Genomic DNA, 16301 nt, shown 5'->3' on the forward strand with positions numbered 1-16301 from the left:
TGTCAAATGTAAATAATAATCAAGGCTAACAGGAAAAAGCAGAGCAAGGCAGAGGAGCAGCAATTTGGACTGGCTGTGGCTTTGGATGGAGCAACCAGAGAGAGCTTCACAGAAAAGGTGGCATTTGTATAAAGACCCAAAGGAAGGAAGGGAGCATGCCACAGAGTTACCTAGGAAAAAAGCATTCCAAGCAGAGGAAACAGTCAGTTCAGAAGTCCTGAGTGGGAGTGGTGTCAGCTGTGTTCAAAGAATGTTGAGGAAACCAGCATAGCTAGATCAGAGGTCATATGTGGGAAAGTAGTGAATATCGTATTTCCTTTAGTGATGAAATTAAAATGTGCATTCCCAATGCCATACATACATTGATGTTTGACCTCTGACAATGCATGTTCACCATACTTTACATTCCTGGCATCTTTCACTAAAGCCTATAGAGATTGGAGGCTGGGTTTTGTCCCTAGGAAAGGAGGAAGAGAACCTTTAGATTTCCACTGATGTCCACCTGCACTGAAGGAACGTACGTGCATGGTTAGTTGCGGGAGGGATGGACCAGCGGGAGATGAGAAAACTTTAACCCTGTCATTGCAATGATGTTGTCATCAAGTGACTTAGCAGCCAGCCCAGGAGCAGCCCTGAAGGCCCCTGCAAAATTATACCCCTGCAGCCCTGCCTTTCCCCTCTTGGTTGGAACTAAAAGTTAAGCTCTGTTTAATTCTTAGGACCACATATTTAGCTAACCTGCTCTGGCCTAAGTGATATTTTAGGAGGAATTAAGCTCACGGCTGATCATCTTTCACACTGATGGTGGTGGTTAATGTATCCTGGGGAGACCCCACTGTTGGGCCAGCTTCTCTGTTATTGGCAGGGCTTGGGCATGGGCCTGGGCTGGAGAAATGGCTCCTGTCTTGCCTTGGTTCCAGACGCAAACCGAGTCTGGGGCTTTGGAGATCTTAAGGAAAGCAGGGCCAACCCAAAGGAAATCAGACACAGAGAACAAAACAAATTGAATTTTTTGAGGAAATTGCTTTTTGCCTCCCATGTCTCTTTTCCCTTTATTTAATTTTTGGGATTCTGTGTGAGTTACAAACAATCAACTCTGTATTTTCTACCTATTAATAAATATTAAATATTAAAGAATCCAATTCTGGATGGCTGGTAGACCTGGGTGGGCACAGTGCCAGTTGCCTGCTATGCCTCAGCCTCCTTTCTGGGGGTTCTTCTCCTATGCTGACCCATGGTGCCTTTTGACTCCCATCTCCCTGGTCATAGGGAATTGGTCTGTCATCTAAGGACAGCCAATCTATATATTGATCGCCAACACATGAGGTGGTGCTGGGCAAAAGTTGGGTCTAACTGGGACAAGGGTGACTCTCTGAGCCATTCAGATTCGCTCACAGACCCCAAAATCTGGGGACTTATGTGCTTGGTGGCAGGAGTTAAAGCTAAAGGCATAAAAAGAGGTGGAGACAGTAGCTGAAGGCTGAGAAGAGGTAAACAGCTAACTGGTCACAAGAACATGCAGGGGAGGGGTCTGGCAACTCACACCTGCAACCTCAGCACTTTGGGAGGCCGAGGCAGGAGGATCACTTCAGCCCAGGAGTTCAAGACCAGCCTGGGCAACGTAGGGAGACCCTGTCTCTACAAAAAATAAAATAAGGGCAAAGCCTGAGTCCTCTCCTCTTGCTCTCCTCCCTAGACAGCATGAGATTCACCACTCACCCCACCTTCACCACAAACTGCCAGTCTCTGGGCTCTGTCCAGGTGTCCAGTGATGGTGCCAGGCTGGTCAGCAGTGCAGCCAGTGTCTATGTAGTCACTGGGGCTCTGGTTCTCGGATCTCCATGTCCTGTTTCACCAGATTCCAGGGCGGCATGTGGTCCAGGGGCCTGGCTGTGGGGATGGCCAGGGGGTCTGGCAGGAATGGGGGACATCCAGAACACGAAGGAGACCATGCAAAGCCTGAGCGACCACCTGGCCTCCTACTTCAACAGAGTGGGGAGCCTGGAGACCAAGAACCAGCAGGTAGAGAGCAAAATCCGGGAGCACCTGGAGAAGAAGGGACCCCAGGTCAGACACTGGAGCCACTACTTCAAGACCATCGAGGACCTGAGGGCGCAGATCTTCGCAAATACTGTGGACAATGCTCACATCGTCCTGCAGATTGACAATGCCTGTCTTGCTGCTGATGACTTTAGAGTCAAGTATGAGACAGAGCTGGCCATGCACCAGTCTGCGGAGAACAACATCTATAGGATCCACAAGGTCATGGATGACACCAGTGTCACTCAGCTGCATTTGGAGAGAGAGATTGAGACTCTCAAGGAGGAGCTGCTCTTCATGAAGAATCATGAAGAGAAAGTAAAAGGCCTACAAGCCCAGATTGCCAGCTCTGGATTGACTGTGGATGTAGATGCCCCCAAATCTCAGGACCTCACCAAGATCATGGCAGACGTCTGGGCCCAATATGACGAGCTGGTTTGGAAGAACTGATAGGAACTGGACAAGTAATGATCTCAGCAGAGTGAGGAGAGCACCACAGTGGTGACCTTGCAGTCTTCCGAGGTTGTAGCTGCTGAGATGATGCTCACAGAGTTGGGATATCCAGTCCAATCCTTACAGATCGACCTGGACTTCATGAGAAATCTGAAGACCAGCTTGGAGAACAGCCTGAGGGAGGTGGAGGCCTGCTTTGCCCTGCAGATAGAGTATCTCAACGGGATTCTGCTGCACCTGGAGTCAGAGCTGGCACAGACCCGGGCAGAGGGGCAGTGCCAGGCTGAGGAGTAGGAGGCCCTGCTGAACATCAAGGTCAAGCTGGAGGCTGAGATTACCACCTACCGCCACCTGCTGGAACATGGCGAGGACTTCAATCTTAGTCACACCCTGGACAGCAGCAACTCAATGCAAACCATCCAAAAGGCCACCACCTGAGACTTTGCTGAAGTTGCTTATCGTTTCAGGAGATTTGGGGCTGAGACGCTGGGGTCTTCTAAATATACAATCATGTTGTCTGCAAATACAGACAATTTGACTCCCTCCTTTCCTAATTGAATACCCTTTATTTCTTTTTCTTGCCTGATTGCTCTGGCTAGAACTTCCAATACTTTATTGAATAGGAGTGGTGAGAGAGGACATCCTTGTCTAGTGCCAGATTTCAAAGGGAATGCTTCCAGTTTTTGCCTATTCAGTATGATATTGGTTGTGGGTTTGTCATAAATAGTTTTTATTATTTTGAGATACGTTCTGTCAATACCTTGTTTATTGAGAGTTTTTAGCATAAAGGGCTGAATTTTGTTGAAGGCCTTCTCTGCATCTATTGAGATAATCATGTGGTTTTTGTCTTTGGTTCTGTTTATGTGGTGAATTACGTTTATAGACTTGTGTATGTTGAATCAGCCTTGCATCCCATGGATGAAGCCTACTTGATCGTGACGGATAAGCTTTTTGATGTGCTGTTGCAATAGGTTTGCCAGTATTTTATTGAAGATTTTCGCATCTATGCTCACCGTGGATATTGGCCTGAAGTTTTCTTTTCTTATTGAATCTCTGCCGGGTTTTGGAATCAGGATGATGTTGGTCTCATAAAATGATTTGGGAAGGATTCCCTCTTTTTGTATTGTTTGGAATAGTTTCAGAAGGAATGGTACCAGCTCCTCTTCATATGTCTGGAAGAATGCGGCTGTGAACCCATCTGGACCTGGGCTTTTTTTGGTTGGCAGGCTATTAATTGCTGCTTCAACTTCAGCCCTTATTATTGGTCTATTCAGGGTTTCGACTTCTTCCTGGTTTAGGCTTGGGAGGAGGCAAGTGTCCAGGAATTTATCCACTTCTTCCAGATTTACTGGTTTACATGCATAGGGTTGTTTGTAGTAATCTCTGATGGTGGTTTGTATTTCAGTGGAATCTGTGGTGATATCCCCTTTATTTTTTATTGCATCTGTTTGATTCTTCTCTCTTTTCTTTTTTATTAATCTGGCTAGCAGTCTGTCTATTTTATTGATCTTTTCAAAAAATCAGCTCCTGGATTTATTGATATTTTGAAAGGTTTTGTGTGTCTATATCTCCTTCAGTTCTGCTCTGATCTTAGCTATTTCTTGTCTTCTGCTAGGTTTGGAGTTTTGTTTTTTTTTTTAAATCTTGCTACTCTAGCTCTTTCCATTTTGACGATAGGGTGCCGATTATAAAGCGTTCTATTATGAGGACATATGCACACGAATGTTCATTGCAGCACTGTTTACAATAGCAAAGACCTGGAACCATCCCAAATGCCCATCGATGATAGACTGGACAGGGAAAATGTGGCATATGTACACCATGGAATACTATGCAGCCATAAAAAAGTGATGAGTTTGTGTCCTTTGTAGGGACATGGATGAACCTGGAAACCATCATTCTCAGCAAACTGACACAAGAACAGAAAATCAAACAATGCATGTTCTCACTCATAGGTGGATGTTGAACAATGAGAACACATGGACACAGGGAGGGGAGCATCAGACACTGGGGTCTGTTGTGGGGAACTAGAGGAGGGACAGCCGGGGATGGGGAGTTGGAGAGAGATAACATGGGGAGAAATGCCAGATATAGGTGATGGGGAGGAAGGCAGCAAACCACATTGCTATGTGTGTACCTATGCAACAATCTTGCATGTTCTTCACATGTACCCCAAAACCTAAAATGCAATAAAATGTATATTTAAAAAAAAAAATAAAACAAGACCACCACCCACCGGATAGTAGATGGCAAAGTGGTGTCTGAAACCAACGACACCAAAGTTCTGAGACACTAAGCAGGCAGAAGCAGGGTGCTCTTGGGGGAGCAGGAGGCCAATAAAAAGTTCAGAGGTCAAAATAAATAAGATAAAATAGTCAGGCACAGTGGCGCAAACCTGTAGTCCCAGCTATTCAGGAGGCTGAGGTAGGAGGATTGCTTGAGCCTGGGAGATTGAGGCTGCAGTGAGCTGAAACTGCCTCGCTGTACTCCAGACTAGGTGACAGAGAGAGACTCCGTCTCAAATATTAAAAAATATGCTGGATCCTGGAGGGCTTCTCTCTTCCCTCCACTGTTTTTTCCTCTCCTTTTCTCTCCAATTCTTTTTTGTCATCGTTTTCTCTTCTCACCTCCAAGTCTGCTTCTCTCAGTGTATGACCTCATACGTTCCAGAGGCAAAAGAGAGGAAGAGTGGGAGGGAGGCCTGGTCCCAAACTATGTAAGCTAGTTGGAAACTCCAGAGGAAGAAAGGTGTTTCTCTTTCCTGGAGCCTGTGTATAAAATTCCAGGGAAAACCCCTAATTTGTCTGTGTGGGTCACATGCCCTCCTTCTCCTGGCAAGTTCCTATGGCTAGGGGGATGGGCTATTTGATTATCTGGCTTAGGTCACATGCCGAGACCAGTGGTCAGGCAGGCAGCCCCCATAATCCAATGAAATGGAGGAGTAACTCATTGCAGCAGTTACCGCTACCAGAGGGAGGGGTTAAGAGCAGTGACGGCCATATTAGACCTACACATCAGCCGTTGACATTTAGTAATGCACCGTGTTCCAGCCACGATGGGAAAGGAAATACAGACACAGACTGTCCCCATGTTGGAAGAAATGACAAACTCCACAGAGAGTTGCAAACTTATTTTGTAAGTTTTATACTTTTGTAAGTCCAGTTTTCTCCACTGGAAAACTGGACTTCCTCGTATTGTCTGATCCTTTTCTAAGCGCCAAGACCCCTGCCCCTCTGATTCACAAGGGCTTCACCCAGGGCAGCGTGGAGAACCTGTGGAAGGTAGGTTAGGCCCACTTCTCTGGAACTCATGGGACTATTCTTAGGCTGTAGATCATATGACAATTCAATAAACGGAGGTGGGGCTGAGTAGAGATGAAGGCGTGCAGAGCAATCACTGTCCTCACCTGAAGGTAGCCAGAAAAGGTCAGGTGACTCTGGGTCAATAGCAGTTTGGCTGCCAGGATAGTCTTACCTAGCTTGCGGGGTAGAGTATAAGGAACTACTTCAAAGCATACAGGCTTCAGGGAAAAAACCAAAAACAAAATCCCAGGAAACCTGGACAACCTGATTAGTGCAGACCACCAAGTGTTGGCCCAGCTCCTAGAAAGAAGCATTGAACTGAGGATGCTGAGGATGGGAGGGGCATGGCTTTCAGCTTCAGGATTGGGTAAGAAGGAAGGCAGGAGGGACATGTGGCATGGAAAATAGTTTGGTAAGCCCCACCCTTGGAATCAGAGTTGAAAAGAACTTATAGATACCTTCAGAGGGGCTGTCAGGAACTAAGGCCTAGAACCAAAATAGAGGGAGAGAAAGATTATGAGGAAGAAGATGAGGCTCTGTACTGAATAGATTTATTGTGGGATAATAGATGTCCCTTTCACTCAGTGAGGGCCTCTGGACTGGGTGACACTCAGTAGAAGGCAACTGTAACTGGATATAATTATGAGGAAGGACCACATCATCCAAGGCCAGGATGGACTATGGGCAGGTCCTCCACCTATACTGTTGTGTACTGTGCAATCTGGGGGCTCATTGCTATTTTAATCTACATCAGTGGTGGTTCCTGCAGTGGTATGGTGCACAACCTGACTGACCATGGCAGTAAAACATTTCCTTGATATCTCAATGGCTAGATAGGTACAGCATAGCTAATGACTCATTCAACAACAAATGTGTCTGAAAACCAACCAGGAGCAGTACTGAGGCCTGAGGATCAGGCAAGGTTCTGTGGTTCCTGGGAGAGACAGTCACAGAAGGCTGTGTTCATATAATTGTCCAAGTTGTGGAGACAGAGAGAAGTGAATATTTCATTCTGTCTGGAGAGAGTGGTCAGAGAAGACTTCAGCAAGAAGGTGATACTTGAGCTAAGATCAAAGAGGAAGAGTTGGCTGGGTGTGGTGGCTCATGTCTGTAATCTCAGCACTTTGAGAGGCCAAGGCTGGCAGATCATGAGGACAAGAGGTGGAGACCATCCTGGCCAACATGGTGAAACCCCATCTCTACTAAAAATACAAAAATTATCTGGGCATGGTGGTGTGCACCTGTAGTCCCAGCTACTCAGGAGGCTGAACAGGAGAATCGCTTGAACCCGGCAGGGGGAGGTTGCAGTGAGCTGAGATTGCACCACTGCACTCTAGCCTGGGTCGAGGAAAAAAAAAAGGAACCAACTCTATAAAAAAAAAAAAAAAAAAAAGATGAAGAGTTAACCAGACAGATCAAAAGTGGTGAGAGGGTCCATTCCTGGAAGAGGAAATAACACAAACAAAGGCAAAGAACTGCTGGTTCATGTCCTGCCTAACAGGAAAGCCCGTTTAGATATTTGAGTTTGCAGTGGCATAGAATGTAGACTTTAACAGGCATGTAGGAACTTGGATCCGGAAGGGCTTTTAAGTGTTTTGCTAAGAGGTTAGATATCCATACTGAAGTATACAGAGGGGCAAGAACCGAGGTTTTGGGTAACCCATGGAACCTCCATCTCCATCCTGTAAGGCTTGGACTGTGACAGTGGAAGTAGTAAAAAGGGACATGGAGGATAATACACTTGCTGTGTGCCTGCTAGCTGAAAGGTCTGAATATGTCCCCCCAGAATTTATATGTTGAAGCTTAATCACCAATGTGATAATATTAAGAGATGGAGCGTTTAAGAGGTGATTAAGTCATGACGACAGAGCCTTCATGAATAAGATTAGTGACCTTGCTAAAGAGGTTGAAGGAGGTTCCCAGGTCCCTTCTACCATGTGAGGATGCAGCAAGAGGCACCATCTATGAAGCATCTGTGAGGCTTCACCAGATACTAGATCTGCTAGTGCCTGGTTTATAGACTTCCCAGCCTCCAGAACTGTGAGCAATACATTTCTATGATTCATAAGTTACCTAGTTTAATGTATTTTGTTAAAGCAGTCTGAATGGACTAGGACGGGAGCTATATTTGCTACGTCCCTTATTGCATTAACGAATGCCTCCTGGGCAGGCAGATACTGTGACAGAGTGAAGTTGACGGGTGTTAGAGCCAGTGTGCACCAGCAGGGACTCTGGGGGACTGAAGCATGTGTGCCCTGTTTAAAGGGACAGTCATTACTCAGCTCTAGTCAGTTGTTGCCATGAAAAAATGTGGTCTCAGTTTTGCCAGGTCCCTTGATTTTTCAAGAGAAGCCAGAAATCAAGGTTTTAGGTAAAATTTTCTCTGCTTTAAATGAAAGCAACGAATTCAAATGTTTTCAAAACATCATGAAGGCCAAACAAAACTCAAGCATAAGCAGGATTTAGCTAGCCATCTAGTTCACCTATCTTCCCATTCATCACCTACCCATCCATCCATCCATCCATCCATTCACTCACTCATATACACATCCATCCATCCATCCATGCACACTCCTTCTATCCGCCCATCCACAAACATAACCATACATCCACCCACTAATCTATCCACCTGCCTATCTATCCATTCATCCATCAATCCATATATCCACTTTTCATCCATCCACCCACCCATTTATATACCCATCTACCCATCTATCCATCCATCCATCCTCCTATCTATCTACCCATACACACACACGGCCATACATCCACCCCACTAATATTTCCACCCCCATATCCATCCATCTATCCATTCCTCTTCCACTGTTAAAGTACACTCCCTCTCAAACCTTTACAAGATGGAAACATTCATTTTTGTTTCCATCTTCTCCACCTGCCCTTGGTCTTGGAAGTCCAGTTTCCCTCCAAATTCAAGCAAATTATGTTTGTAAAGTGGTGCAAACATGAGTGAGGTTGTGCCTACCTCTTTTTAAAGGGAAATTTTTGCTTTCTCTCTATGTCCTTGCTGTGCGGCCTAAAGTAGAAGTGTATTTTTTCTCCCCTTGGATTCGAGCCTTCATAAGTGTTCCAGAACAAAATTAAACCAAATAGAGATTAGATTCCCCTCCCTTTTCTTGGAAATATCTTGCCACTGGGCCAGGCTCCCTGGGAATTAAGTAACTCTTCAAAAGGAGATCAGAAATAGATTTCTCAGTGGGGTTTCTAGATGTCAGTAAATGGATTTATGGAAAATGGGTTAGGTTTGGCAATTTTTAAACTGTGGTTGGATGAATGTGCAATATGTGTCTGTAAATAACCCCTTTTCAATTTCTTCTTCTCTGTATCCAATTGGAACTCTTCCTCTTTAATATCCTGCTTCCATTGTCCTTCCTTACTTTATTTAAATGCTTTACCTAAATATCTTCTCCAGCCTGAGGTTAGAATATTGGAAAGGGAGAAGGTCAGATAACTAATATTTACTGTGCTAAGCTCTTGATCTATGTGGTAGCATTTATATTTCTGATTTCCATGGCAGATATCCAAGCATGATCTAAATAGGAGGGCATTCATTACTAGATATATACATTCTTTGAGCTTCAATTGTTTCATCTGTCAAATGGAACAAAGCCTCCGTGTCTCCTTTCCCAACCAAATGAAAATATCTTCAAAGGGTCTGCCAAGGTGCCTCACAACCCCACTATGACTAGTCCCACCCTCAAAGGAATTAAAGCTTTGTTAAAATGTCTGTGCTCTCTGGGAGCTCATCCCACTGTCAAATCAGCTTTTATTATTATTCAAATGTATTTGTGAGATTAGGAGGTCCAGAGAGTATGGAACACAGGGAGGGTAGGTCTTGATGGAGTCTGATGGAGCCAGCAGGAGGTCTACATAGACCCTGCTGGGAAGGAACATGGGAGGGAAGCATGCTCCTTGGGCACTTGGGGACAGTTTGAAGGATGTCTGGGGAAGGAATGAACAAGGAGAAGTGGATACCTTTTCTTTCACATCTAGACCATTCATTTGGCCTGTGCTTTCTCAGCTGAATACCTCCCCATCTGTGAGGAAATGGTGCATCAGAACAGGATGGTGTCATAAACTAGCAATTCTTATCATCCATACCCTAAGTTTCCCTTTCTATCAAATGGACAGAATTGCTGTGAGACATTCAACAAGATAAATTAAGGTAATGTTTGTGCAACGGCCTGACTTCTCCTCCAAGGGGCTGCTTCTGTTTGAGCTCAGTCAATCTTCGGTTGGGCCTCTCCTGATAGAGACGCCAGAGAGAGACGTCTTTACAGCTGGGATCAGGCGTGAGGGTAGGACAGGTGATCTGCCAGTCCTTAATCACCTGCTGACTTGCAAGGGGTGGGGTAAATACAGTCATCCCTCAGTATTCACAGGGGATTGGTCTCCCATAAGATACCAAAATCCAAGAATTCTCAAGTCCCTTCTATAAAATGGTGTAGTATGTGCATATAACCTATACACTTCCTTCTGTATACTTAAATCATCTCTAGATTATTTATCATGTCTCATACAATGTAAATGCTATGTAAATAGTTGTTACACTATATTGCTTTTTATTTGCACGATTTTTTATTGTTGTATTATTGTTATTTAGTGCTTTGTGTTTCAAATATCTTCCATCTGTGATTGGTGGGTGTGGAACCCGGAGAAGCGGAAGGCCTGCTCTACGACAGCAGCGGCAGTGTTTAGCGCTTATTTTGTGCCAGGCATTTTACAGATGTTATGTGATGTAATACTTTCAACAACCCCCGAAGTCAGAAGTCTTTCGATTTCCCTTTTATAAGTGAGGAAATAGAGGCCTGGTGGGAGGGTCAAATAATTTCCCCAAAGCCCCAGTGAGTGGGATAGTTAGGATGGAGCAGTGGCAACAGAGACCATATGGTCCACAAAGCCTGAAATATTTACCATCTGGCCCTTGACAGAAAAAACATCCTGGCGGCTGCTACAGCAGAACGAGCTACTACCAAGGCAGGAGGCAGAGGGGGCAAGGGGATGAATACCCCGGCCGTTCCGCCCTCACACTCCGGGTCCTCTACTTCTGTTACTGCCTCCCACTGGCTGACCCAGGAACCCAGAGAATCTGCTCTCCCGGCTGTGCTCTCAACCCCTCAGTATGTTGCTTCCTTGTTTGGGGGCTTTCTGATGAGATGGGAGTTTCTGGAAGACTTGGGGCTTCAGGCTTCACAGGTTTTTTTTGTTTGTTTTGAGATGGAGTCTCTCTCTGTCGCCCAGGCTGGAGTGCAGTAGGATGATCTTGGCTTGCTACAACCTCCACCTCCTGGGTTCAAGCAATTCTTTTGTCTCAGTCTCTTGAGTAGCTGGGATTACAGGCACCCACCAACATGCCCAACTAATTTTTGTATTTTAGGAGATGGGGTTTTGGCATGTTGGCCAGGCTAGTCTTAAACTCCTGACCTCAGATGACCCACCCACCTCAGCCTCCCAAAGTGCTGGGATTACAGGCATGAGCCACGGTGCCTGGCCTTCATAGTAGTTAAGAGTTGGGGCAGCTAAGAGATAAAGATTCAAATCCTGACTAGTATTTCTAGTCCTGAGTTTCCCTGACTTGCCAGTAGGACTGATGTGAGGCTTGAGGGAAAGGGTTTGGTAAGGCCCAAGGAGAGCCCCTGGAGAACAGAAAGGCCTTTTCCAAACTTGCTGGCCCTTCTCCCTAGGAGGGGCTTCCTCAGGGGGCCTCCCTGACCCTCTCTCTCCTCTAACCTGGCTTTGCTTTTCTTCATGTCACTCACCTCTACTTTATGCTACATAATGTGTTGTATGTACACATATCTGTGTATAGCAGGCATGTACTTTGTATGTAGACATATGCACATAGGTGTACAGTATGCACATGTGTATACATGCATGCTGTAGGTGTCAGTTTCTTGCCTCCCTCCCACACTATTATCTTATTCATCACCCTATCCCCAGTGCCTAAAACACCCAACTGCTCAAATCAGGCACTTGATAACTGCTGGTTGAATGAATGATTGAAACAACGTCTGTTATTTTTTAACAATTTCTTTTGCATCCTTCTTACTGTCCAGCCAGGACAGCACTTGCCCCTCCAGATTGTTCTGGATGAGTGAAGGCATTTTTGATACAGATTTATAAGCATATCCGGGATTGGGATCCCTAAATAAGGCAAGGGCCCACAATCTCATCTAAATAAATGGGTGCTCTCCATCCCTGTGCCCCGTGGCCATGCTGTTGCCCTGAGTTTGCTTTCCCTTCCCATAAGCTTGCCCTCCTCATTTCCTACCCGGTGGCCTCAGGTGGCAGGTGAAGGGGGCAGACATCTGTACTGCTGGCCAGCACCAAAGGCAGGGGAAATGTGTGCAACTTCCTGAGCAGCACAGGAGGAGAGCGAAGGAAGAGGAAGGAGGAGGGCTGAGGCCGGCTGGCAGCCTGCTGGCTTCATTTCCTGGGGACTCCAGCAGCCGGCAGAGAAGGAGTGAAATGAGATTGAGCGAGGTTCCCAGGCCCTCTGACTGTGAGTGTTGTGGGTGAGAACTGAGGACTGGCTCCGAGGTTAGGTGGGTCGCAGAATCACCTCTCTATCTTTTGATGAAACTGGCCTTAGCTTTTGTGGTTCTCACGGCTTTACCAAAGAACACGTTTGCATCTAAAATCCCTGAGAGCCTATTTCAGCCCTTGAAGCTCAGCCTCATTTTTCTAGCTAGTGTGGGGCTGCCAGGCTAAACCAGCTATAGCCACTCTCAAAATTCCCCACACTTCTCTTGGGGGTGCCGAGAAAATGTCTTGCCTTTATTTGTTTATAATTCCTCTGATTTTCCACACAGGTCCTGGCTGCTGGATAAAGTACTTTTAGTCAAATCCTGTAAACCTAATTTGATGCAGGTTTTTAGAAGTCATGGTTAGCCTCTTTAAGTGAAACAAAAAAACTTCCCAGTCCCTCATGTTTTCCTTCCTGCCTCTCCATGAGATGGTGCCTGGGTGTGTGGAGGACTGTGGCTCACCTGTGTGGTGGCAGAGGGAGGCAGTGGCCTTTGGGTCCTTGCTGGCCACAGCTGCAGAGTCCCTGGCCTGGGCTGCTGCTTGCCCTGGGCCTGCTGAGGTGGAGTGGTCCAAGCTGACCCCCAGATGTGGGGGCACTGAAGCCTGTGACTTGCATCCCAGGTGGTCTTGTCCCTCTTTTGGCTTGGTCAGGTCCTGAGCACATTCCCTGCCCAGGCCCCCTGTTGGTTCTCACCTGTGAGCACCTGTTGTCCTCTTCATCTTAGCCCCTCTCTGGCTGGGGCACCCTTCAGAGACAAGAGGCAACCCATATCAGTTTTACCTTCTAAATTGGTCCTTTTCTTTCATTATTATTATTACTGTTGTTGTTATTTTGTTTGGAGACAGACAAGGTCTCACTCTGCCATTCAGGCTGGAGTATAGTGGCATGATCTTGGCTCACTGCAACCTCTGTCTCCTGGGTTCAAGCAATTCTCATGCCTCAGCCTCCTGAGTAGCTGGGATTACAGGCACGGCCACCACATCCAGCTAATTTTTTGTAATTTTAGTAGAGACAGGGTTTTGCCATGTTGGCCAGGCTGATCTCGAACTCCTGGCCTCAAGTGATCTGCCTGCCTAGGCCTCCCAAAATGCTAGGATTACAGGCATGAGCCACCATGCCTGGCCTCAGTATGACTCTTTTTTTTTTTTTTTTTGAGACGAGTCCCTCTTGTCACCCAGGCTGCAGTGCAGTGGCATGATCTTGGCTCACTGCAACCTCTGCCTCCTGGGTTCAAGCGATCCTCCTGCCTCAGCCTCCTAAGTAGCTGGGATTACAGGCATGCGCCACCATGCCCGGCTAATATTTGTATTTTTAGTAGAGACAGGGTTTCACCATGTTGGTCAGGCTGGTCTCGAACTCCTGACCTCATGATCTGCCCACTTTGGCTTCCCAAAGTGCTGGAGCTACAGGCATGAGCCACAATACCTGGCCCTTTCAAGCTTAGAAGTTCAGATATAAAATATCAGTAAGTGTCCAAACCAGAAAGAGAATATACACTCAAAAGGTATTTACCCAAGGAGAACTGAATGAAGGGGCCAAAAAAGGCATCATCAGGGTTAACGGAACCAAGAGGGAAAGTGTGACACCCAGGGATAAGCAGTAGTGGGAAGCTATTACCACCTCTGCTGAAGGGGCAGAGACCATGGAGAAATGAACACATGGAAAAGGGGCTAACCAACAGAAGCAGGGGGCCGGGGAACTATGGCCCAGGGGTCTGCCACCTGTTTTTACAGATAAAGTTTTATTGGAAGACAGCCATGTCCATTCATTTATATATTCTCTATAGCTCCTTTGTGCTATAACGGCAAACCTGAGTACTGATAACTACCCACAAAGCCTAAAATGTTTTCTGTCTTAAGCTTTGCCAGACAAAGTTTGCTAATAACTGCTGTTATGGGCAGTGTACCCCCCAAAATCCATACATCGAAGTCCTAACCCCCAGTACCACAGAATGTGACTGTAATTGGAGATTGGGTCTTTAAAGAGGTAATTAAATTAAAATGAAGTCATTAAGGTGAGCCCTAATCGAATATTACTGGTGTCCGGTTTTGTGGTTTTTCTTGTTTTTGTGGTTTTTGAGACAAGGTCTTGCTCTGTTGCCCAGGCTAGAGTGCAGTGGTGTGATCTCATCTCACTGCAGCCATGACCTCCCAGGCTCAAGCAATCCTCCCACCTTAGCCTCCTGGGTAGCCAGGACTACAGGTGCGCACCACCATGCCTGGCTAATTTTGTTTATTTTTTTTGTAGAGATGAGGTTTCACTGTGTTGCCCAGGGGTGCCTCAAACTCCTGGGCTCAAGCAATGCACGTGCCTCGGCCTCTCAAAGTGCCAGGATTACAGGTATGAGCTACCATGCCTGGCCACTAGGGTACTAATAAGAAGAGATTAGGGCACAGACATGCACAAAAGGAGGACCACGTGAAGATGCAGGGAGAAGATGGCCATGTGCAAACCAATGAGAGAATCCTTAGAAGATACCAACCCTCCTCACACCTGTATTTGGATTTCTAGTCTCCAGAATTGTGAGAAATAAATTTATGTTGTTTAAGCCACACTGTGCTACTTTGTTATGGCAGCTCCAACAAACTAATACAGCTGCTATAGTGGAACAAAGCTACTGTCAGACCACAGGAAGGCAGAGAGGGCATATGGGGGATAAGTTCCCTGGCTCTTCCTTCTCCTACTCCTGATCTAATTCTGGTGACCACCATTGGCTCAACCTACCAGAAACCAGCCAACAAAGTAGTCTGCGTGTTTCCATCGATAAAGGTGGCTTCCCAGGCCTCAGAGCAAGACACAGAAGGGCAGGGAATGGACCTGGGGGCAAAAGTGGAAGAACCAGGGCATACACGGGAAGGTAGGGAGAAGGGTACCCATCACTCAACTCCGACAATTACCAATATTTTTCCATTCTTGTTTCATCTTTCTCTGATTTTTTTCTGGAGTATTTTAAGGCAAGTCCCAGAAACCATATTGTTTCACCTAAAAATAGTTTAGTATACATCTATAATAAACAAGAACTGTTAAAAATGGCAATAATGCCTTTATCATACCCAATAAAATTGACAGAAATTCCTTAAAAATGTGTCATACTATTCTCAAATGTCCCCATTGCTTCAAAAATATCTTTTCACAGTTGGTCTCATAATCAGGAGCTAAACAAAGTTCATGTATCACATTTATGTGTTGACAAAACGGAGTCATTTGTCCCCCTGTGAAATTTCTCACATTCTGAATTTGGCTGTTGGCATCACTGAGTTGTTGTTGAACTTGTTCCTCTGTCTCCCGAATTTCCTGCAAACTGATAATTAGATTTTGACTTGATTACATTCATGGGTGGTTTCTTCTCTTGCATCACTTTGCAGAAACAGACTATCTGCTTCTCCCACTTTCTGTAACATTGAGAATGATCTGTGGGTTCAGAGATGTTAGCTTCCTCTTGCCATTATCAAGTTCTTTATGAACCTTTTATCTAATGATGTCAGTGTTTATTGATGATCATTGCTTGGTCCATTATCTCATTCAGGTTTGCAAAACGCTGATCTTCCAAATCTATCATTCCTTCTGCATTTATTAGGTAGAATTTTTCTACAAAGAAGAATTTTCCCTCTTGACTATTTGTAACTCTGAAATAATTATTACAGAAAAGACATAATACATATCCATGTCTTTTTCTTAATCATCTTTCAGAGTACTAAGTCAGTGAACTAGTATTCAATGATTTTTTTCTTATATTATTAAGAACTCACAATTTAAAAATATATTTGAGGTGTTTAAATCCATTGCAGTCAGTTTCTTTTGATGTCAAATTGTGCCATCTTTGGCCAGTGGGAGCCCTTCAAATTGGCTCCTGTGTCCTTTTGACTTGACACCATTAATATTTCATCACTTCCTTGCTATCAGGTGCAATAAAATGGCTCAAACTCATTCTGTGCAGGTCTTTCTCCAGAGCTGTCGTC

General features: G+C 45.5%; 1 long non-coding RNA gene and 1 pseudogene across 1 annotated transcript; both read left to right on the forward strand.

Moving 5' to 3' along the window:
• Positions 1-1911: 1911 nt before the first annotated feature.
• Positions 1912-4874, forward strand: LOC116555118 (annotated as a pseudogene).
• Positions 4875-7634: 2760 nt separating this feature from the next.
• LOC116555120 lies at positions 7635-15477 on the forward strand. The gene is made up of 3 exons (XR_004270386.1): positions 7635-7835; positions 12901-12905; positions 14870-15477. It is a non-coding gene; the product is annotated as an uncharacterized LOC116555120 (long non-coding RNA).
• The last annotated feature ends 824 nt before the right edge of the window (positions 15478-16301 follow it).

Source organism: Sapajus apella, unplaced genomic scaffold, assembly GCF_009761245.1.
Source record: "Sapajus apella isolate SASKATOON/1434 unplaced genomic scaffold, GSC_monkey_1.0 scaffold14, whole genome shotgun sequence".
NCBI classification, from domain to species: Eukaryota; Metazoa; Chordata; class Mammalia; order Primates; family Cebidae; genus Sapajus; species Sapajus apella.